Source organism: Pristiophorus japonicus, chromosome 14, assembly GCF_044704955.1.
Source record: "Pristiophorus japonicus isolate sPriJap1 chromosome 14, sPriJap1.hap1, whole genome shotgun sequence".
NCBI lineage: Eukaryota > Metazoa > Chordata > Chondrichthyes > Pristiophoridae > Pristiophorus > Pristiophorus japonicus.
In genome coordinates, this window is record NC_091990.1 from 166,900,173 (window position 1) to 166,918,621 (window position 18,449).

At 47.2% G+C, this 18,449-nt stretch overlaps 1 protein-coding gene across 5 annotated transcripts in view; it reads left to right on the top strand.

The window, feature by feature from the left end:
- rab3il1 (RAB3A interacting protein (rabin3)-like 1) overlaps nt 1–18,449 on the top strand; it is a 234,037-nt gene that overhangs the window by 117,947 nt on the left and 97,641 nt on the right. The window contains exon 1 of one of the 5 annotated variants that reach the window (XM_070899833.1): nt 9,518–9,595. The exons of the other annotated variants lie outside the window; for them this stretch is intronic. The gene's annotated coding sequence lies outside the window, so the exon portion shown is untranslated. Of the gene's footprint in view, nt 1–9,517; nt 9,596–18,449 lie in introns of those variants that run through there. 5 annotated transcript variants of the gene reach the window in all.

Here is an 18,449-nt window from a genome sequence, read left to right on the forward strand (position 1 = left end):
TGCATTACAGCACTAAGATATTGAGTTGCTTCCACCTGTGCTGCAATGGAAGCTGCCATGTCACCCATGACACGCGTCATGAGGTCTGGATCGACACGGTCTCTCTGGGAGTCCATCATCGTCTGCAGACTGGAATTGATGGGCTCCATGGTATGCACAGAGCTGTGTACAATGCGGGAGGCGGACTCCTCCACGCAACTTACCACCGCCGAGAGGCTCTCGGACACCCTTGCCATTGCACCTATGATGTCAGAGTGCATGGCCATCGCCCTTTGTGTGAATGCCTCACCATCGAGGGCCTCATTAGAGTCCTGTGGAGCAGAACCCAGGTGTGAATTCGTCCTCCGGGGAGATGGCTCCCGAGGTTCCTTTTCCCATTGGCCTTGCTGGAGTCCACTAGACCCCGGTGCAACACCCAGTGCAGACACTTCTATTAGCCGAAACCTCTAAGGAACGCGTAGCGCCAGTATCTGAGCTGGTGCCTACAGGTGCGAGAAGCAATGACGCAGTGCCCTTCCTCCACCTCCTCCTCTTCTTCTCCCTCCACAATGTCTTGGGGGCGGGAGCCGGATGGACAGCTTCTGCCTGGTTATTTGAAAACATAAATGGCACAAGACTCCCATTAAGGTGAGGGCAGGGGGCAGGAATGGAGCAAGGAATGTAGACAATATCAGAAGCTGGAAAGTGATAAAGCCTTCTGGTGTGGGGGTGGGGGGGGGAAGTGGTATGAGAGAAGGAGAGGGGATAAAGATACCGTTGTTGCCCCCAGTGAGGTCGACGTCTCCGCCTCCAGAGCCACATCGTTGAATCTTGTGGCCCGCTCCCTTGAAGGGGGATTAGCAGCAGCCATTTCACAAGCTTCCTCAGGTCTAGAGATCAGTGACTGAAGTTCAGCAATGCTGAAAATGAGCAGCAGCAGGTTCAAATGACCTTCCCTTCAAGAGCCAGATGGAGCTGGAGTCAAGGATTGAGGGCTGATTGCTGAATGGAGCTCAGCTGAAATTGGGCAAGTGGGCCCTGCAGTGTCCAGCTGAGGCCAATAGCGCATCATTTACCGTCCCCATTCACCCCTGGGGTGAAAATGCCGAATTTCACACAATTTGGCAAGTTATCTTGCCAAGGAGGGAAATAGCAGTAGCTGGGTTTATTGACAAGCCTACTGATAAATTACTGACCAAGAAGTCTGCGTCACAGCTCTCCCCCGCTGGGAGCACAGAAGAAAGAGACATGGAGTCAGGCTTTAAGCAAGAGACTATTAGGCCTACGTTTATGAAGGGGAAGTCATGTTTGACAAATTTGCTGGAATTCTTTGAGGATGTAACGAACAGGGCGGATAAAGGGGAACCAGTGGATGTGGTGTATTTGGACTTCCAGAAGGCATTTGACAAGGTGCCACATAAAAGGTTACCGCACAAGATAAAAGTTCACGGGGTTGGGGGTAATATGTTAGCATGGATAGAGAATTGGCTAACTAACAGAGAACAGAGAGTCGGGATAAATGGTTCATTCTCGGGTTGGCAATCAGTAACGAGTGGGGTGCCACAGGGATCAGTGCTGGGACCTCAACTATTTACAGTCTGTATTAACGACTTGGAAGAAGGGACCGAGTGTAACGTAGCCAAGTTTGCCTACGAAACAAAGATGGGAGGAAAAACAATGTGTGAGGAGGACACAAAAAATCTGCAAAAGGACACAGACAGGCTAAGTGAGTGGGCAAAAATTTGGCAGATGGAGTATAATGTTGGAACGTGTGAGGTCATGCACTTTGGCAGAAAAAAATCAAAGAGCAAGTTATTATTTAAATGGAGAAAAATTGCAAAGTGCTGCAGTACAGCGGGACCTGGGGGTACGTGTGCATGAAACACAAAAGGTTAGTATGCAGGTACAGCAGGTGATCAGGAAGGTCAATGGAATCTTGGCTTTTATTGCAAAGGGGATGGAGTATAAAAGCAGGGAAGTCTTGCTACACTTGTACAGGGTATTGGTAAGGCCACACCTGGAATACTGCGTGCAGTTTTGGTTTCTATATTTACAAAGGGATGTGCTTGCTTTGGAGGCAGTTCAGAGAAGGTTCATGAGGTTGATTCCCGGGATGAGGGGGTTGACTTAGGAGGAAAGGTTGAATAGGTTGGGCCTCTACTCATTGGAATTCAGAAGAATGAGAGGTGATCTTATCGAAATGTATAAGATTATGAGGGGGCTTGACAAGGTGGATGCAGAGAGGATGTTTCAACTGATGGGGGGAGACTAGAACTAGAGGGCATGATCTTAGAATAAAGGGCCGTCCATTTAAAACTGAGATGAGGAGAAATTTCTTCTCTCAGAGGGTTGTGAATCTGTGGCATTCACTGCCTCAGAGAGCTGTGGAAGCTGGGACTTTAAATAAATTTAAGACAGAAATAGACAGTTTCTTAAACAATAAGGGTTATGGGGAGCAGGCAGGGAAGTGGAGCTGAGTCCATGATCAGATCAGCCATGATCTTATTGAATGGCGGAGCAGGCTCGAGGGGCCGTATGGCCTACTCCTGCTCCTATTTCTTATGTTCTTATGTCTAGGGCCCAGAGCTGGAAGCACAAATGGAGGTCAGTTTTTAAAGTTGGAGCAATCTAGAAAGAATAGTAATACCAAAAATAATGTAGTCAGCTTACAATAGGGATAAGGGTGCAAGCTTTATTATTTTTTCCCATTTTTCAAGGAGAGAGGTGAGATTAAGTTAAGTAAATGGAATTTGCTTTGACTTACTCTCTATTCGCTTGCTGTCTGAAATAAAGCAGCTTAATGATTTATATTTGGCTATGTCTCATCGAGTGTTTCAGATTGAAGATTGGAGAAAGGCATGTGTGTAAGACACAAGATCCTGTTCCGATCACAAGGAGGTACAATTGTTACATCCCGAGTTACGCTATTGTATAATTAGGGAAATATTGGCACACTCCTGAGTGTCAGATACCTGAATCGCTTATTACATAGAATTACATAGAATTTTACAGCTGGTGTAGAGTATAAACATTGACATAGGCCTGTTGGGCCATTTGTACATATCTAGCTTCCCATTAAATGCATCTGTGCTAATTGCCTCAACCATTCCATGTGGTAGCAAGTTCCACATTGCAAATAATATCTAAGGCGGACACAAAACTTGGAACATACGCAGTAAGTTGTCGGTTGGGGTGTGATGCTTCCTAGGCTATACATGCAGCAGAATGCAGTGCATGACGCACCCTGATGTTAGATGTTAGATGCAGGAAGAATGTTCCCGATGTTGGGGAAGTCCAGAACCAGGGGTCACAGTCTAAGGATAAGGGGCAAGCCATTTCGGACTGAGATGAGGAGAAACTTCTTCACTCAGAGAATTGTGAACCTGTGGAATTCTCTACCACAGAAAGTTGTTGAGGCCAGTTCGTTAGATATATTCAAAAGGGAGTTAGATGTGGCCCTTACCGCTAAAGGAATCAAGGGGTATGGAGAGAAAGCAGGAAAGGGGTACTGAAGTTGCATGATCAGCCATGATCTTATTGAATGGTGGTGCAGGCTCGAAGGGCCGAATGGCCTACTCCTGCACCTATTTTCTATGTTTCTGTTTCTGAGCTGTGGGGTAGAGGGGATGCAGTTTTGTGCCCTGCCAAACACTGGAGGAGCGGTGGAATCTGTTCCCTGGCCTCAGAGATACCATAAGATGTGAAGAGAAGATTAAAAATAGACCTTGTTTTGTAAAGTTTGAGATTATATATAAATTTTTAACTGTATAATTATCATTTTCACTGAGGTTGTATAGTTGCACTTCACAGTAGACGAATGGCCCCAAATTCACCTTGACCAATACTGATTTATTCTTATTCAAACAAGTGGGTCACGTTAACTCGCCATCATTCACTGAGTTTTGGCCTGCAGCCAATATAAATATCATACACAGTGGACGCCAAGTTCTTTTCAGATATCCTAATCTGCTCCCTGGCAATTAGAAAGCTTGTTCAGAGTCCTTTGTGTTCTGAGCATTACTCTGAAGTAATATAAAATCATGAAAGATCAACTTTAAAGGAGAAATGTAGTCTGATAACTGCTGCAATCGAAATGGTATGAAACAAGATCATTGGAGTTGAGTTCTCTGTTCCTGTGTTTTCACTGCTGGTTCAGTTCCCCTAATGATCAAATGGTTAAAAGGACTGACTGATGTAATATTGAGCCATATAAATCAGAAGGTCCCAGGTTTGATTCTTGGTCTGTGTTGAGTTAGCTGAATTCACCGGGGACATGCTAGCAGCACGACAACTGTCATCAGCTCTCCTGGGTAAGAAAGGGGAACTAAATCAGCCAGATTTCCTGCTTCTGACCTTTATACAGTAAGCCCCGCTGGAAAGTATGCATGTGGTTGTCAGATGAGGACAAGCTTTCCTCCAAACCTTCCGTGGTCCAAGCTGGATATGGATGTGCAAAACCATGTTAGCTCATCCATCCAGAACGACCTTCACCGCATCCATAGTGAGAGTACGAATCCTCTATTAAAGCTTTACAGCCTGTGGGTTTGATGGAGTACTTTCACTACCACAATGAATAGCAATAGCCCCAGCTCCACTGCATTGTCTTGATTTCTTTCACTCTCAGCAAGAAGGACCCAGATTTTCTGGCACAACTTGTGCACACAGTAATTTGTAATTCTCAGAGTGGGTGTGGCCAATCATGATCCCCAAATTGGGACTCTGGGTAGAAGGCACCAGTTGTGGAGAGCTGCTAGACCTGCTGCTTTCCTCCTCTTTGATTTATCTTTTGTGGCAGATCTCAAATCAGTTTTTGCCTCCCTACAATGTGGGAAAATGTGAGGTTATGCACTTTGGCAGAAATAATAGAAAAGCAAATTATAATTTAAATGGAGAAAAATTGCAAAGTGCTGCAGTACAGAGAGACCTGGGGTCCTTGTGCATGAAACACAAAAAGTTAGTATGCAGGTACAGCAAGTGATCAGGAAGACAAATGGAATATTGGCCTTTATTGCAAGGGGGATAGAGTATAAAAGCAGAGAAGTCCTGCTACAACTGTACAGGGTATTGGCAAGGCCACACCTAGAGTACTGCGTACAGTTTTGGTCTCCGTATTTAAGGAAGGATATACTTGCATTGGAGACTCTTCAGAGAAGGTTCACTAAGTTTATTCCGGAGATGAGGGGGTTGACTTATGATGATTGGTTGAGTAGATTGGGCCTATACACATTGGAGTTCAGAAGAATGAGAGGTGATCTTATTGAACATATAAGATAATGAGGGGGCTTGACAAGGTGGATGCAAAGAAGATATTTCCACTCATAGAAACATAGAAACATAGAAAATAGGTGCAGGAGTAGGCCATTTGGCCCATCGAGCCTGCACCGCCATTCAATGAGTTCATAGAAACATAGAAAATAGGTGCAGGAGCAGGCCATTCGGCCCTTCGAGCCTGCACCACCATTCAATGGGTTCATGGCTGAACATGGAACTTCAGTACCCCATTCCTTCTTTCTCGCCATACCCCTTGATCCCCCTAGTAGTAAGGACTACATCTAACTCCTTTTTGAATATATTTAGTGAATTGGCCTCAACAACTTTCTGTGGTAGAGAATTCCACAGGTTCACCACTATCTGGGTGAAGAGGTTTCTCCTCATCTCGGTCCTAAATGGCTTACCCCTTATCCTTAGACTGTAACCCCTGGTTCTGGACTTCCCCAACATTGGGAACATTCTTCCTGCATCTAACCTGTCTAAACCCGTCAAAATTTTAAACGTTTCTATGAGATCCCCTCTCATTCTTCTGAACGCCAGTGAATACAAGCCCAGTTGATCCAGTCTTTCTTGATATGTCAGTCCCGCCATCCCGGGAATCTGTCTGGTGAACCTTCGCTGCAGTCCCTCAATAGCAAGAATGTCCTTTCTCAAGTTAGGAGACCAAAACTGTACACAATACTCCAGGTGTGGCCTCACCAAGGCCCTGTACAACTGTAGTAACACCTCCCTGCCCCTGTACTCAAATCCCCTCGCTATGAAGGCCAACATGCCATTTGCTTTCTTAGCCGCCTGCTGTACCTGCATGCCAACCGTCAATGATTGATGTACTATGACACCCAGGTCTTGTTGCACCTCCCCTTTTCCTAATTTGTCACCATTCAGATAATAGTCTGTCTCTCTGTTTTTACCACCAAAGTGGATAACCTCACATTTATCCACAACATACTTCATCTGCCATGCATTTGCCCACTCACCTAACCTATCCAAGTCACTCTGCAGCCTCATAGCATCCTCCTCGCAGCTTACACTGTCACCCAACTTGTGTCATCCACAAATTTGGAGATACTACATTTAATCCCCTCGTCTAAATCATTAATGTACAATGTAAACAGCTGGGGCCCCAGCATAGAACCTTGTGGTACCCCACTAGTCACTGCCTGCCATTCTGAAAAGTACCCATTTACTCCTACTCTTTGCTTCCTGTCTGCCAACCAGTTCTCAATCCACGTCAGCACACTACCCCCAATCCCATGTGCTTTAACTTTGCACATTAATCTCTTGTGTGGGACCTTGTCTCAAGTCTTCTGAAAGTCCAAATACACCACATCAACTGGTTCTCCCTTGTCCACTCTACTGGAAACATCCTCAAAAAATTCCAGAAGATTTGTCAAGCATGATTTCCCTTTCACAAATCCATGCTGACTTGGACCTATCATGTCACCTCTTTCCAAATGCGCTGCTATGACATCCTTAATAATTGATTCCATCATTTTACCCACTACCGATGTCAGGCTGACCGGTCTATAATTCCCTGTTTTCTCTCTCCCTCCTTTTTTAAAAAGTGGGGTTATATTGGCTACCCTCCACTCCAGAGTCTATGGAATGTTGGAAAATGACTGTCAATGCATCTGCTATTTCCAAGGACACCTCCTTAAGTACTCTGGGATGCAGACCATCAGGTCCTGGGGATTTATCGACCTTCAATCCCATCAATTTCCCCAACACAATTTCCCAACTAATAAGGATTTCCCTCAGTTCCTCCTTCTTACTAGACCCTCTGAGCCCTTTTATATCCGGAAGGTTGGTTGGGTCCTCCTTAGTGAATACCGAACCAAAGTACTTGTTCAATTGGTCTGCCATTTCTTTGTTCCCCGATATGACTTCCCCTGATTCTGACTGTAGGGGACCTACGTTTGTCTTTACTAACCTTTTTCTCTTTACATATCTATAGAAGCTTTTGCAGTCCGTCTTAATGTTCCCTGCAAGCTTCCTCTCGTACTCTATTTTCCCTGCCCTAATCATACCCTTTGTCCTCCTCTGCTGAGTTCTAAATTTCTCCCAGTCCCCGGGTTCGCTGCTATTTCTGGCCAATTTGTATGCCACTTCCTTGGCTTTAATACTATCCCTGATTTCCCTTGATAGCCACGGTTGAGCCACCTTCCCTTTTTTATTTTTACGCCAAACAGGGGTGTACAATTGTTGTAGTTCATCCATGCGGTCTCTAAATGTCTGCCATTGCCCATCCACTGTCAACCCCTGAAGTATCATTCGCCAATCTATCCTAGCCAATTCACGCCTCATACCTTCAAAGTTCCCCTTCTTTAAGTTCTGGACCATGGTCTCTGAATTAACTGTTTCATTCTCCATCCTAATGTAGAATTCCACCATATTATGGTCACTCTTCCCCAAGGGGCCTCGCACAACGAGATTGCTAATTAATCCTCTCTCATTACACAGCACCCAGTCTAAGATGGCCTCCCCCTAGTTGGTTCCTCGACATATTGGTCTAGAAAACCATCCCTTATGCACTCCAGGAAATCCTCCTCCACTGTATTGCTTCCAGTTTGGTTAGCCCAATCTATATGCATATTAAAGTCACCATTGATAACTGCTGCATCTTTATTGCATGCACCCCTAATTTCCTGTTTGATGCCCTCCCCAACATCACTACTACTGTTTGGAGGTCTGTACACAACTCCCACTAACGTTTTTTGCCCTTTGGTGTTCTGCAGCTCTACCGATATAGATTCCACATCATCCAAGCTAATGTCCTTCCTAACTATTGCATTAATCTCCTCTTTAACCAGCAATGCTACCCCACCTCCTTTTCCTTTTATTCTATCCTTCCTGAATGTTGAATACCCTTGGATGTTGAGTTCCCAGCCCTGATCATCCTGGAGCCACGTCTCTGTAATCCCAATCACATCATAGGGGAAACTAAAACTAGGGGACATAGTCTTAGAATAAGGCTGAGATAAGGAAAATTTAAAACTGAGATAAGGAGAATTTTCTTCTCTCAGAGGATTGTAAATCTATGGAATTCTCTGCCCCAGAGAGCTGTGGAAGCTGGGTCATTGAATATATTTAAAGCAGAGATAGACAGATTTTTGAGCAATAAGGGAATAAGGGATTATGGGGAGCGGGCAGGGAAGTGGAGCTGAGTTCCTGATCAGATCAGCCATGATCTTATTCAATGGTGGAGCAAGCTCGAGGGGCCAAATGGCCTACTCTTGCTCCTATTTCTTATGTTCTTACTTTAGCTCTCCACTTTATAGCAATCAGCTGTATCTTAAACAACTGTCTGTAGTATCCTGCCTGGCAGATTGTTCTGAATATTCCTCACTCTGAGTAAAGAATGTTTTGTACTTTTTATTTCTTCATTCACAGGGAGTGGGCATTGCTGGCAAGGCCGGCATTTATTGCCCATTCCTAGTTGCCCTTGAGAAGGTGGTGCAGTCCGTGTGGTGAAGGTGCTCCCACAGTGCTGTTCGGGCGGGAGTTCCAGGATTTTGACATTTAAAATGTTTGTTTTAAATTTATCTTCATGAATTGAAATATATGTACTCTGGTCCTAATCTCATTTACTTTGAACTGATATTCTGACACATCAATGTGTTTATATCACTTAATATAGTGAGGTTGCCTCCCCCTTTAACGACTTTCTATGATGTATAGTTTAAGCTTTTCTAATCTTTCCCGATAGCTCAACCATTTTCTATTTGTTTTTGTTCTTTGTTCTCACAATACCCCTTGGGCCTCCATTCTGAGGCATCATAGCTCTATGAATAAAGCTTTGAACTGGTGGTAAGCCGCTCGCTATGTTGCACCCTGGTTACAGCGGGAGAGGGATTAACCTTGCGTCAGTTTTTGGTGCGGGTGCATTATCGGATGTGATTACACTTTACAGTTCCAGCTTTGTAACTTGTAATAATGACTGCGTTTGTCAGGGTCTAGAATGTTCTAACACTGCACTCGGTGACTCTGGGCGGCGTTGCAAGTTTACTGTGCTGACTAAGTTTGTTCAAAGTCTTTTTCAACTGAGGTCGTTATCATGTCTGTGTCAGGCTCTGTTAACATCTCTGTCAGGAGAGATGGGTGTTTCTTTTATGGTTAGCAACTGAAAGAAGAGTCCTCCTGATGGCTTAGTGGGTAACTGCACCGTGTATAACGGTGAGCCACACAGAATAGAAGGTCTCTGGCTCGATTCCTAGTCTGTGTTGAGTTGGCTAAGTTCAGTAGCGGAGGCATCACAGTTGAGCTTCGTTGTCCGTGCTGGGAAGGAAAGCAGCCAGCCTGGGATCCTGTTGCTGATCATTATCCAGAGCCCCCTTTGGAAGTACAGGTGCGTGGACTTTGTTTGAGGACAGGATTTGACTCAACTTTGATGCACAACAGGATTTCTGCTGCCCTTCACTGTCTAGCTTTACATATACAGCACGTCTGAGGTATCAGGGGGTGGCTAGCATCCGTGGAACCTTAACCCACGGGGGCCTGGTGCCTTTAGGAGTGAAAGGGAGAAAAGTAAACCGTAATGTTTATTATTTAAAGCCACAGGTTATTTGCGCAAAGATGTGAGGCCTGTGCTGGTGATTCAGAGCACTGTCACACGGGCTCCACTTTAAATAATTAACATCAGCAATCTCATTTGCACACAGCAAGAAGGAGTGGGTTCTGCATTTCCCCTGGCATTCCTGGGGTTAATGTTCAGTCACTGAAAATGTCCTATTTCACCACATCCCCCACTCCGGGCTGCGCATGTTTACAGGCAAAGTAGGCATCGCAGAGAACAGGAACCTGTGGGTTTCCTTCAAGTACGTGGAGACTGTCGGCTTTCCTTATGTGCAGCTGGACTGGTATAGTTTTTAGGGTCCCGGTTATTCCTCTGGGGCAACTCCTCGCCCGAGTGCAGCCATGTGGCCCTTCTCCAACACTGAAGCATTGAGAGTCTCCTCAAAGGCAAGTGCATACAGGTGTCCTTGGAATGCTATTTATACTCAGACTTGTAATGGGTGGGATTTAGCACTTTACAATTGGCCATGAACTGATCTTTGTACCGAATGGATACATGTGGTTTTCCCCTGCTGTTTAGGGGGATGTCCAGGTTTATGTCTTACTCCTGAATCCAGTAGCCCCCTTTCCCACAAGTTCACCCTGCACCCTGATTGATTTTATCCTCTCCTCTTCAGAAGGCTTTGACTCCTTGTTGCGGTTTGGTTCCAAATGTACATTGTGTGAATCTGAACACCGTGTGTCGGCATCAGTCGATCCTCGGGACATCCGAGCCCAGTGCCCCTAGAGATTCATATCCCAGCAGGAGGAACAGGATGCTTGGCTGGCTTTTGTCGACATTAGCCTAGGGCGCTGAAACCAAGTGACCGCTGAGATCAGTGAGTGGGGAACGAACCTGCGACTACCTTGGTCCATGTGGCTCAGCACCACACCAGCTGATTCAATTGGAGAACTGAACTTTCAAAGCCTGTATTACAAAGAATTATGACTTAACTAGTATAGCACACTGCAAGGGAACTGAACTAATATCAGTAACAATGCAGTCAGTAATACGGTGTTGGCAGGGAGCAGTTATTGAGACTGAGTGTGTGAGGGAACTGGATTAATGTCACTGGTGGTGCGGTCAATATCACAGTGCTGGCTGGGAGGACTCACTGAGCTTCAGAGTAAATGTTTCAGACTAAATGTTTGAATTTGTTCAAATTAAGTGCGGCCTCGCTGTCAAGGTCCAGAACTATATATTTGTTTCTGTAATGTCCTCCCTCAATAGCACAAAACCCACTATGGACAAGGTCACTCTATGACCTGAACCTTTAGTCACAGCACCAAGAAGCGATGACCCTGCATGGGACCTTCCTTTATATACCTGGATGACCAGGTAAGGAGTGTCTCCCACAAGTTTGCCCCCTGTGGTCAAGGTGTTCATTTCTTAAGTATATACAGTATTGCAGTGGTGTTACATAGAGGTTACACACATGACATCACTTACCCCCCCAAAGTCTTATTGAGATCATAGGTTAAGTCTTTCAGGTGGTCTACGCTCCCTCGTGGAGCGCCGCAGTTGGGGCTCTGGTTGTTGAGCCTTGGCGTGAGTGTCTGTCCCCTGTGGTGATTCCGGCCTGTCCGGGCTGACCGCCGGGACTGTGCATGCTGCTGAATGTTCTTGTTGCTCGTTCACTGGCGGTGGTGTAAGCACCATCTCATGATCTTCCTCAGGTTCCTCAGTGTCCATGCTGAACCTTTTTTTTACTTGGTCCAGATGCTTACGGCATATCTTCCCATTGTTAAGTTTAACCACGATGACCCTATTCCTCTCTTTGTCTATTACAGTACCCTCAAGCCATTTGGGCCCCACGGCATGATTGAGGACAAATACGGGGTCATTTATTTTTATACATCTCCCCCTTGAATTTCGGTTATGGTACTCGTTTTGGGACTGGCGCTTGCCCTCAACTATGTCAGTCAGGACTGAGTGAATGAGGGACAACCGAGTTTTGAGTGTTCGTTTCATAAGTAGCTCAGCGGGCGGGACCCCCATGAGCGAATGCGTTCGGGACCTGTAGGCCAGCAGGAGGCGCGATAGACTGTATTGAAAGGAGGGTCCTTAAATCCTGAGCATGCCTTGTTTAATGATTTGGACCGCACGTTCCGCCTGGCCATTGGAGGCCGGCTTGAACGGTGCTGTCCTGACATGGTTGATGCCATTGCCCGACATTAAATCCCGGAATTTGTAGCTTGTGAAACATGGGCCATTATCGCTAACAAGGATGTCCGGCAAGCCGTGGGCTGCAAAGACCGCACATAGACTCTCCACAGTGGTGGATGTCGTGCACGAATTCAAAATGATGCACTTGATCTATTTCGAGTACGCATCTACCACAATGAGAAACATTCTTCCCATGAATGGGCCCGCGTAGTCTACATGAATACGTGACCATGGCCTGGTGGGCCAGGGCCACGGGCTGAGCGGGAGCCTCCCGGGGGCATTACCCAGCTGGGCACACGTCGTGCACCTGCGAACACAGTGTTCCAGGTCTGAATCAATTCCCGGCCACCAAACATGTGACCGGGCAATGGCCTTCATCAGCACGATGCCTGGATGCTCACTGTGGAGTTTCCTGATGAATGCCTCCCTGCCCCTCTGGGGCATGACTACCCGGCTGCCCCATAGTAGGCTTGTATGGAGAGCTCATCCAGCCGACAGTGAAACAGTCTGACCTCCTCGGGGCATGCTCCGTGTGCGGGCGCCCAATCCCCAGTCAGGACACATTTCTTAATCAGAGATAGGAGGGGATCTCTGTTTGTCCAGATTTTGATCTGGCGGGCTGTGATGGGGGAGCCTGCGCTGTCAAAGGCATCAACGGCCATGACCATCTCAGCGCTTTGCTCCGCTGCCCCCTCGGTGGTGGCCAGTGGAAGCTTGCTGAGCGCGTCAGCGCACTTTTCAGTGCCAGGCCGGTGCCGGATGGAGTAATCATAAACAGGCAGCGTGAGAGCCCATCCCTGTATGCGAGCTGACGCGTTGGAATTGACAGCCTTGCTGTCTGACAACAGGGATGTTAACGGCTTGTGGTCTGTTTCTAATTGGAACCTCCTGCCAAAAAGGTACTGATGCATTTTTTTTACACCATAGACACATGCGAATGCCTCATTCTCAACCATCCCATATCCCCGTTCTGCTTGAGAAAGCGACCTGGAGGCATAAGCCACAGGTTGCAGTTGGCTCTCAGTATTACTCTGCTGCAACACGCACCCAACCCCATAGGATGATGCATCACATGTCAGAACCAATTTCTTACAAGGGTCATACAGGGTCAATAACTTATTTGAATAAAGTAGGTTCCGCGCTCGATTGAAAGCCCGTTCCTGACAGTACCCCCAAAACCAATCGCAACCCTTACGCAGGAGCACGTGTAGCAGCTCCAACAGCGTACTTAAGTTCGGCAGAAAGTTCCCGAAATAGTTCAAGAGTCCCAGAAATGAATGCAACTCCGATGTGTTGCCGGGCCTGGGCGCTCATCGAATTGCCTCTGTTTTGGATTCGGTGGGCCGAATCCCATCTGCAGCAATCCTCCTGCCCAGAAACTCAACCTCAGGAGCCAAAAACACACATTTAGACTTCTTGAGTCACAGGCCTACCCGGTCCAGTTGGCGTAGCACCTCCTCCAGGTTGTGGAGGTGTTCCTCGGTGTCACGACCCGTGATGAGGATGTCGTCCTGAAATACATTTGTTCCAGGAATGGATTTGAGCTTTCCATGTTTCTTTGGCATTCGATCAGCGGCCGCGATTTTTCAAACGGGCACCTGTTGTAAATGAACAGTCCCTTGTGCGTGATGATGGTGGTCAGTAGTTTAGATTCGTCGGCCAGTTCTTGGGTCATGTAGGCTAAAGTGAGGTCCAACTTGGTAAACAGCTTGCCGCCTGCCAGTGTGGCAAAAAGATCTTCCGCTCTCGGGAGCAGGTATTGATCTTGTAGGGACACCCGATTGATGGTGGCCTTGTAGTCGCCACAGATCCTGACAGAACCATCCGCTTTTAGGACGAGAATGATGGGGCTCGCCCAGTCGCTGAATTCAACGGGCGAGATGGTGCCGTCTCACAACAAACGGTCCAATTCGCTCTCAATTTTCTCCCGCATCACATACGGCACCGCTCTGGCTTTGTGGTGCACTGGTCTGGCATCCGGAGTGATGCGTATCACTACTTTGGTACCTTTGAACGTCCCGACGCCAGGTTGGAATAGTGACTCAAATTGTTGTAGGACTTGTGAGCACGAACTTCGCTCCACAGATGACATTGCGTGCACATCCCCCCATTTCCAGTTCATCTCAGTTAACCAGCTCCTCCCCAACAGTATGGGACCATTGCCCGGGACAATCCAGAGCGGCAGCCGGTTCACTGATCCATTGTGTGTGACCGCCAACATGGCACTGCCTTGTACTGGAATGATTTCTTTGGTATACGTTCGTAGTTGTGTCTCGATGCGTTCTAGTTTGGGTTTACTGGCTTTGAGTGGCCATAGCTTTTCGAATTGTTGAACGCTCATGAATGACTGGCTGGCCCCTGTGTCCAGCTCCATGCGTACAGGGATGCCATTTAATAAAACCTTCATCATCATTGGTAGCGTTTTGGTATATGAGCTGTGAATGTTTGCCACATGAACTTCAGTATCCATTGATTTGCCCCAAGAGTCATCCTGCCTCACAGAGCCCTCTTCTGGTCCATCCACCTCGTAAATTAGCCTGATTACAGGCTTCCTGCACATTCAAGCTAAATGGCCACTGAGGTTGCAATTTCTGCAGGCAAATTGTTGAAACCTGAAAATCCTGGCAGAGTGTTTGCCCCCACACCTCCAGCATGAGCTGAGATTCCCATTGTTGTGAACAAAGGAGCTATGACCCGTCATTCCTCGTTGATTGTCCCTTTGACTGCTCTTGAGTACCCTGTTAGTGGGTGTCAATGGCCCCATCTCGAGCCGCATTGTCCACTGTGATGGCGTAAATGTCCGTTCAGCCTACCATTGTCTCTGTTGAAAACCTACTCTGGGGTCTATTGCTGCCTGGGGTTTGTTGAACTGCCCTTGCCTGCCTGCAGGGCTCTGAGTCGCGTTTATGATATTGATGCCCTGATCCATCGCCGCGTTGGAGGCAGAATTGCGCGCGTATATTATTTTGGTTTCCTCCTCCCCCGCCATGAAAGTCTGAGCCATCAACGCCACCGCTTCCAAGGTCAAGTCCTTGGTCTCAATTAACTTTTGGAAAATCCCCGCATGACCGATGCCCTCCATAAAGAAGTCCCTTAACATCTCCCCCCTGCAGGCGTCTGTGAACCTCCAAGCGCCGGAGGTCCACAACGAAGTCCGGTATGCTCTGTCCTTCACTACGTCGCTGGGTATAGAATCTGTGTCGGGCCATGTGTATGCTGCTCGCCGGTTTGAGGTGCTCACCGTTTAGTTTGCTGAGCTCTTCAAAGGTTTTGTCCGCTGGCTTTTCGGATGCTAGTAGGTCCTACATGAGTGCGTAGGTCTTAGGTCCGCAACTGGTCAGCAGATGAGCCCTTCGCTTGTCGGCCGCTGCATCTCCCTGCCATTCTTTTGTAACAAAGCTTTGCTGGAGCCTCTCAATGAAATCGTTCCAGTCCGCACCAACACAGTACCATTCCTCTGTGCTACCGGTGGCCATTCTCGTGGGTCGTTGATTCCCGTTTCTCATCGCCAATGTAATGTCCTCTCGCAATAGCACAAAACCCACACGAGGCACATTCTATGGACAAGGTCACTCTATGACCTGAACCTTTATTCGCAGCACCAAGAAGTGATAACCTTGCGTGGGACCTCCCTTTATACACCTGGATGACCAGGTAAGGAGTGTCTCCCACAAGTTCACCCCCTGTGGTCAAGGTGTGCATTTCTTAAGTATATACAGTATTGCAGTGGTTTTACATAGAGGTTACATACATGACAGTTACTATACATCCACATCAACTTTAACCTGCAGTTCTAATTTGTGGATACCGAGATTGCCGGGGGTTGAGCTTTTTGGGCATGCCTTATCCTGGCGAAAGATTGCAATTTTAATCAATTTACACTCTTAAGAAAGAAGGTTGGTGGTTTACAAACCCTGGAGAGGGCCTGAGAGCTGGTCGTGGTTTCAGTTCCCTGTGTGTACAACGTACAGGGCCGAAGGGAGGAGGCGGGAAATTCATATCTTTAACTTTGTCACCGCCTCCCAGTGCTTTGGGACGCTGTTTGAGCCGGTGTAGTGGCAGATTTGTGTCCGGAGCGGGGTGGTGACATCAGCATGCATTGAAGCGTAGCAAGGTTCTGCCCCTTTACTTAAAGGGAAGGGACACTGCGAGGCCGAGTGAAGCCTCCTTGGGTCACCAGGGAGGGGTTCGGCTGGGCCAGCGATGCGGAGCGGCATCCAAGAGCGGTCACCGGGCTACCTGTTAGCACCTGGCCGAACCAGCGGCCGCCATATTGTCAAGCCGACTGTAGAGTTGGCCGACAATTGAAACAAAATGGCGGCCGCGGCGTTGCGCCCTCACCTTTAAGGGCGGACGCACCGCCCAGCCGCCGGCAGCTGCCCCCCTCACGAAGCTGTCGATGGCACCGACCGGCGGTGGCTGCGCTCCTGCGGGGGGCAATTTCCCGCCGGGTGGTAAGGGGTCGGCGTGCGGCAGACAACGGGTGGAAACCCGGTCGGAGAGGCCTTGACTGGGATCTGTTCTAGGTTTCGTGGCTTTCTAATTGATACTATTAAATTGGATAATGTGTTGGATGCCATTTTGATTCCGTAACTAAGAGGGGATTTTGCAAGGCATTTTCAAAATATTGATCGGTATAGATAAGGTAAACTAATTCACTCGAACAAGGGAAAGTGGGCAAAAACTGGCCATAAGACAATTTGTGTCTAATGTCACGAAGAACCTCTTGGGGTGTATTTCACACTGCCGCGATGAACATGTGGAATGAATATTCTGGGTAGGATAATGCAGCTGGAAATCTTCGATTCACTCAAGGTAGTTAGATGATGAGAAGGGGGATTGTAAGTATTTTATTACTCTGGATAGATGAACTAAGTTAGCAAAATGCCCTCCCCTTATCAAAGTAATGGTGGGAGATCGATCAATCGAACATTCCATTGACTCTGGATCAGTTCCTATGGAGTGGAGGGTAGCCAATGTAACCCCACTTTTTAAAAAAGGAGAGAGAAAGAAAACAGGGAATTATAGACCGGTCAGCCTGACATCAGTAGTGGGTAAAATGATGGAATCAATTATTAAGGATGTCATAGCAGTGCATTTGGAAAGAGGTGACACGATAGGTCCAAGTCAGCATGGATTTGTGAAAGGGAAATCATGCTTGACAAATCTTCTGGAATTTTTTGAGGATGTTTCCAGTAGAGTGGACAAGGGAGAACCAGTTGATGTGGTGTATTTGGACTTTCAGAAGGCGTTCGACAAGGTCCCACACAAGAGATTGATGTGCAAAGTTAGAGCACATGGGATTGGGGGTAGTGTGCTGACATGGATTGAGAACTGGTTGTCAGACAGGAAGCAAAGAGTAGGAGTAAATGGGTACTTTTCAGAATGGCAGGCAGTGACTAGTGGGGTACCGCAAGGTTCTGTGCTGGGGCCCCAGCTGTTTACACTGTACATTAATGATTTAGATGAGGGGATTAAATGTAGTATCTCCAAATTTGCGGATGACACTAAGTTGGGTGGCAGTGTGAGCTGCGAGGAGGATGCTGTGAGGCTGCAGAGCGACTTGGATAGGTTAGGTGAGTGGGCAAATGCATGGCAGATGAAGTATAATGTGGATAAATGTGAGGTTATCCACTTTGGTGGTAAAAACAGAGAGACAGACTATTATCTGAATGGTGACAGATTAGGAAAAGGGGAGATGCAAAGAGACCTGGGTGTCCTGGTACATCAGTCATTGAAGGTTGGCATGCAGGTGCAGCAGGCGGTTAAGAAAGCAAATGGCATGTTGGCCTTCATAGCAAGGGGATTTGAGTACAGGGGCAGGGAGGTGTTGCTACAGTTGTACAGGGCATTGGTGAGGCCACACCTGGAGTATTGTGTACAGTTTTGGTCTCCTAACCTGAGGAAGGACATTCTTGCTATTGAGGGAGTGCAGCGAAGGTTCACCAGACTGATTCCCGGGATGGCGGGACTGACCTATCAAGAAAGACTGGATCAACTGGGCTTGTATTCACTGGAGTTCAGAAGATTGAGAGGGGACCTCATAGAAACATTTAAAATTCTGACGGGGTTAGACAGGTTAGATGCAGGAAGAATGTTCCCAATGTTGGGGAAGTCCAGAACCAGAGGTCACAGTCTAAGGATAAGGGGTAAGCCATTTAGGACCGAGATGCGGAGGAACTTCTTCACCCAGAGAGTGGTGAATCTGTGGAATTCTCTACCACAGAAAGTTGTTGAGGCCAATTCACTAAATATATTCAAAAAGGAGTTAGATGAGGTCCTTACTACTAGGGGGATCAAGGGGTATGGCGAGAAAGCAGGAATGGGGTACTGAAGTTGAATATTCAGCCATGAACTCATTGAATGGCGGTGCAGGCTAGAAGGGCCGAATGGCCTACTCCTGCACCTATTTTCTATGTTTCGATGTTTCGAATCCTTGAGTGGAGATCCATGATCCACAAAATACTTTCATTGTGTGCAC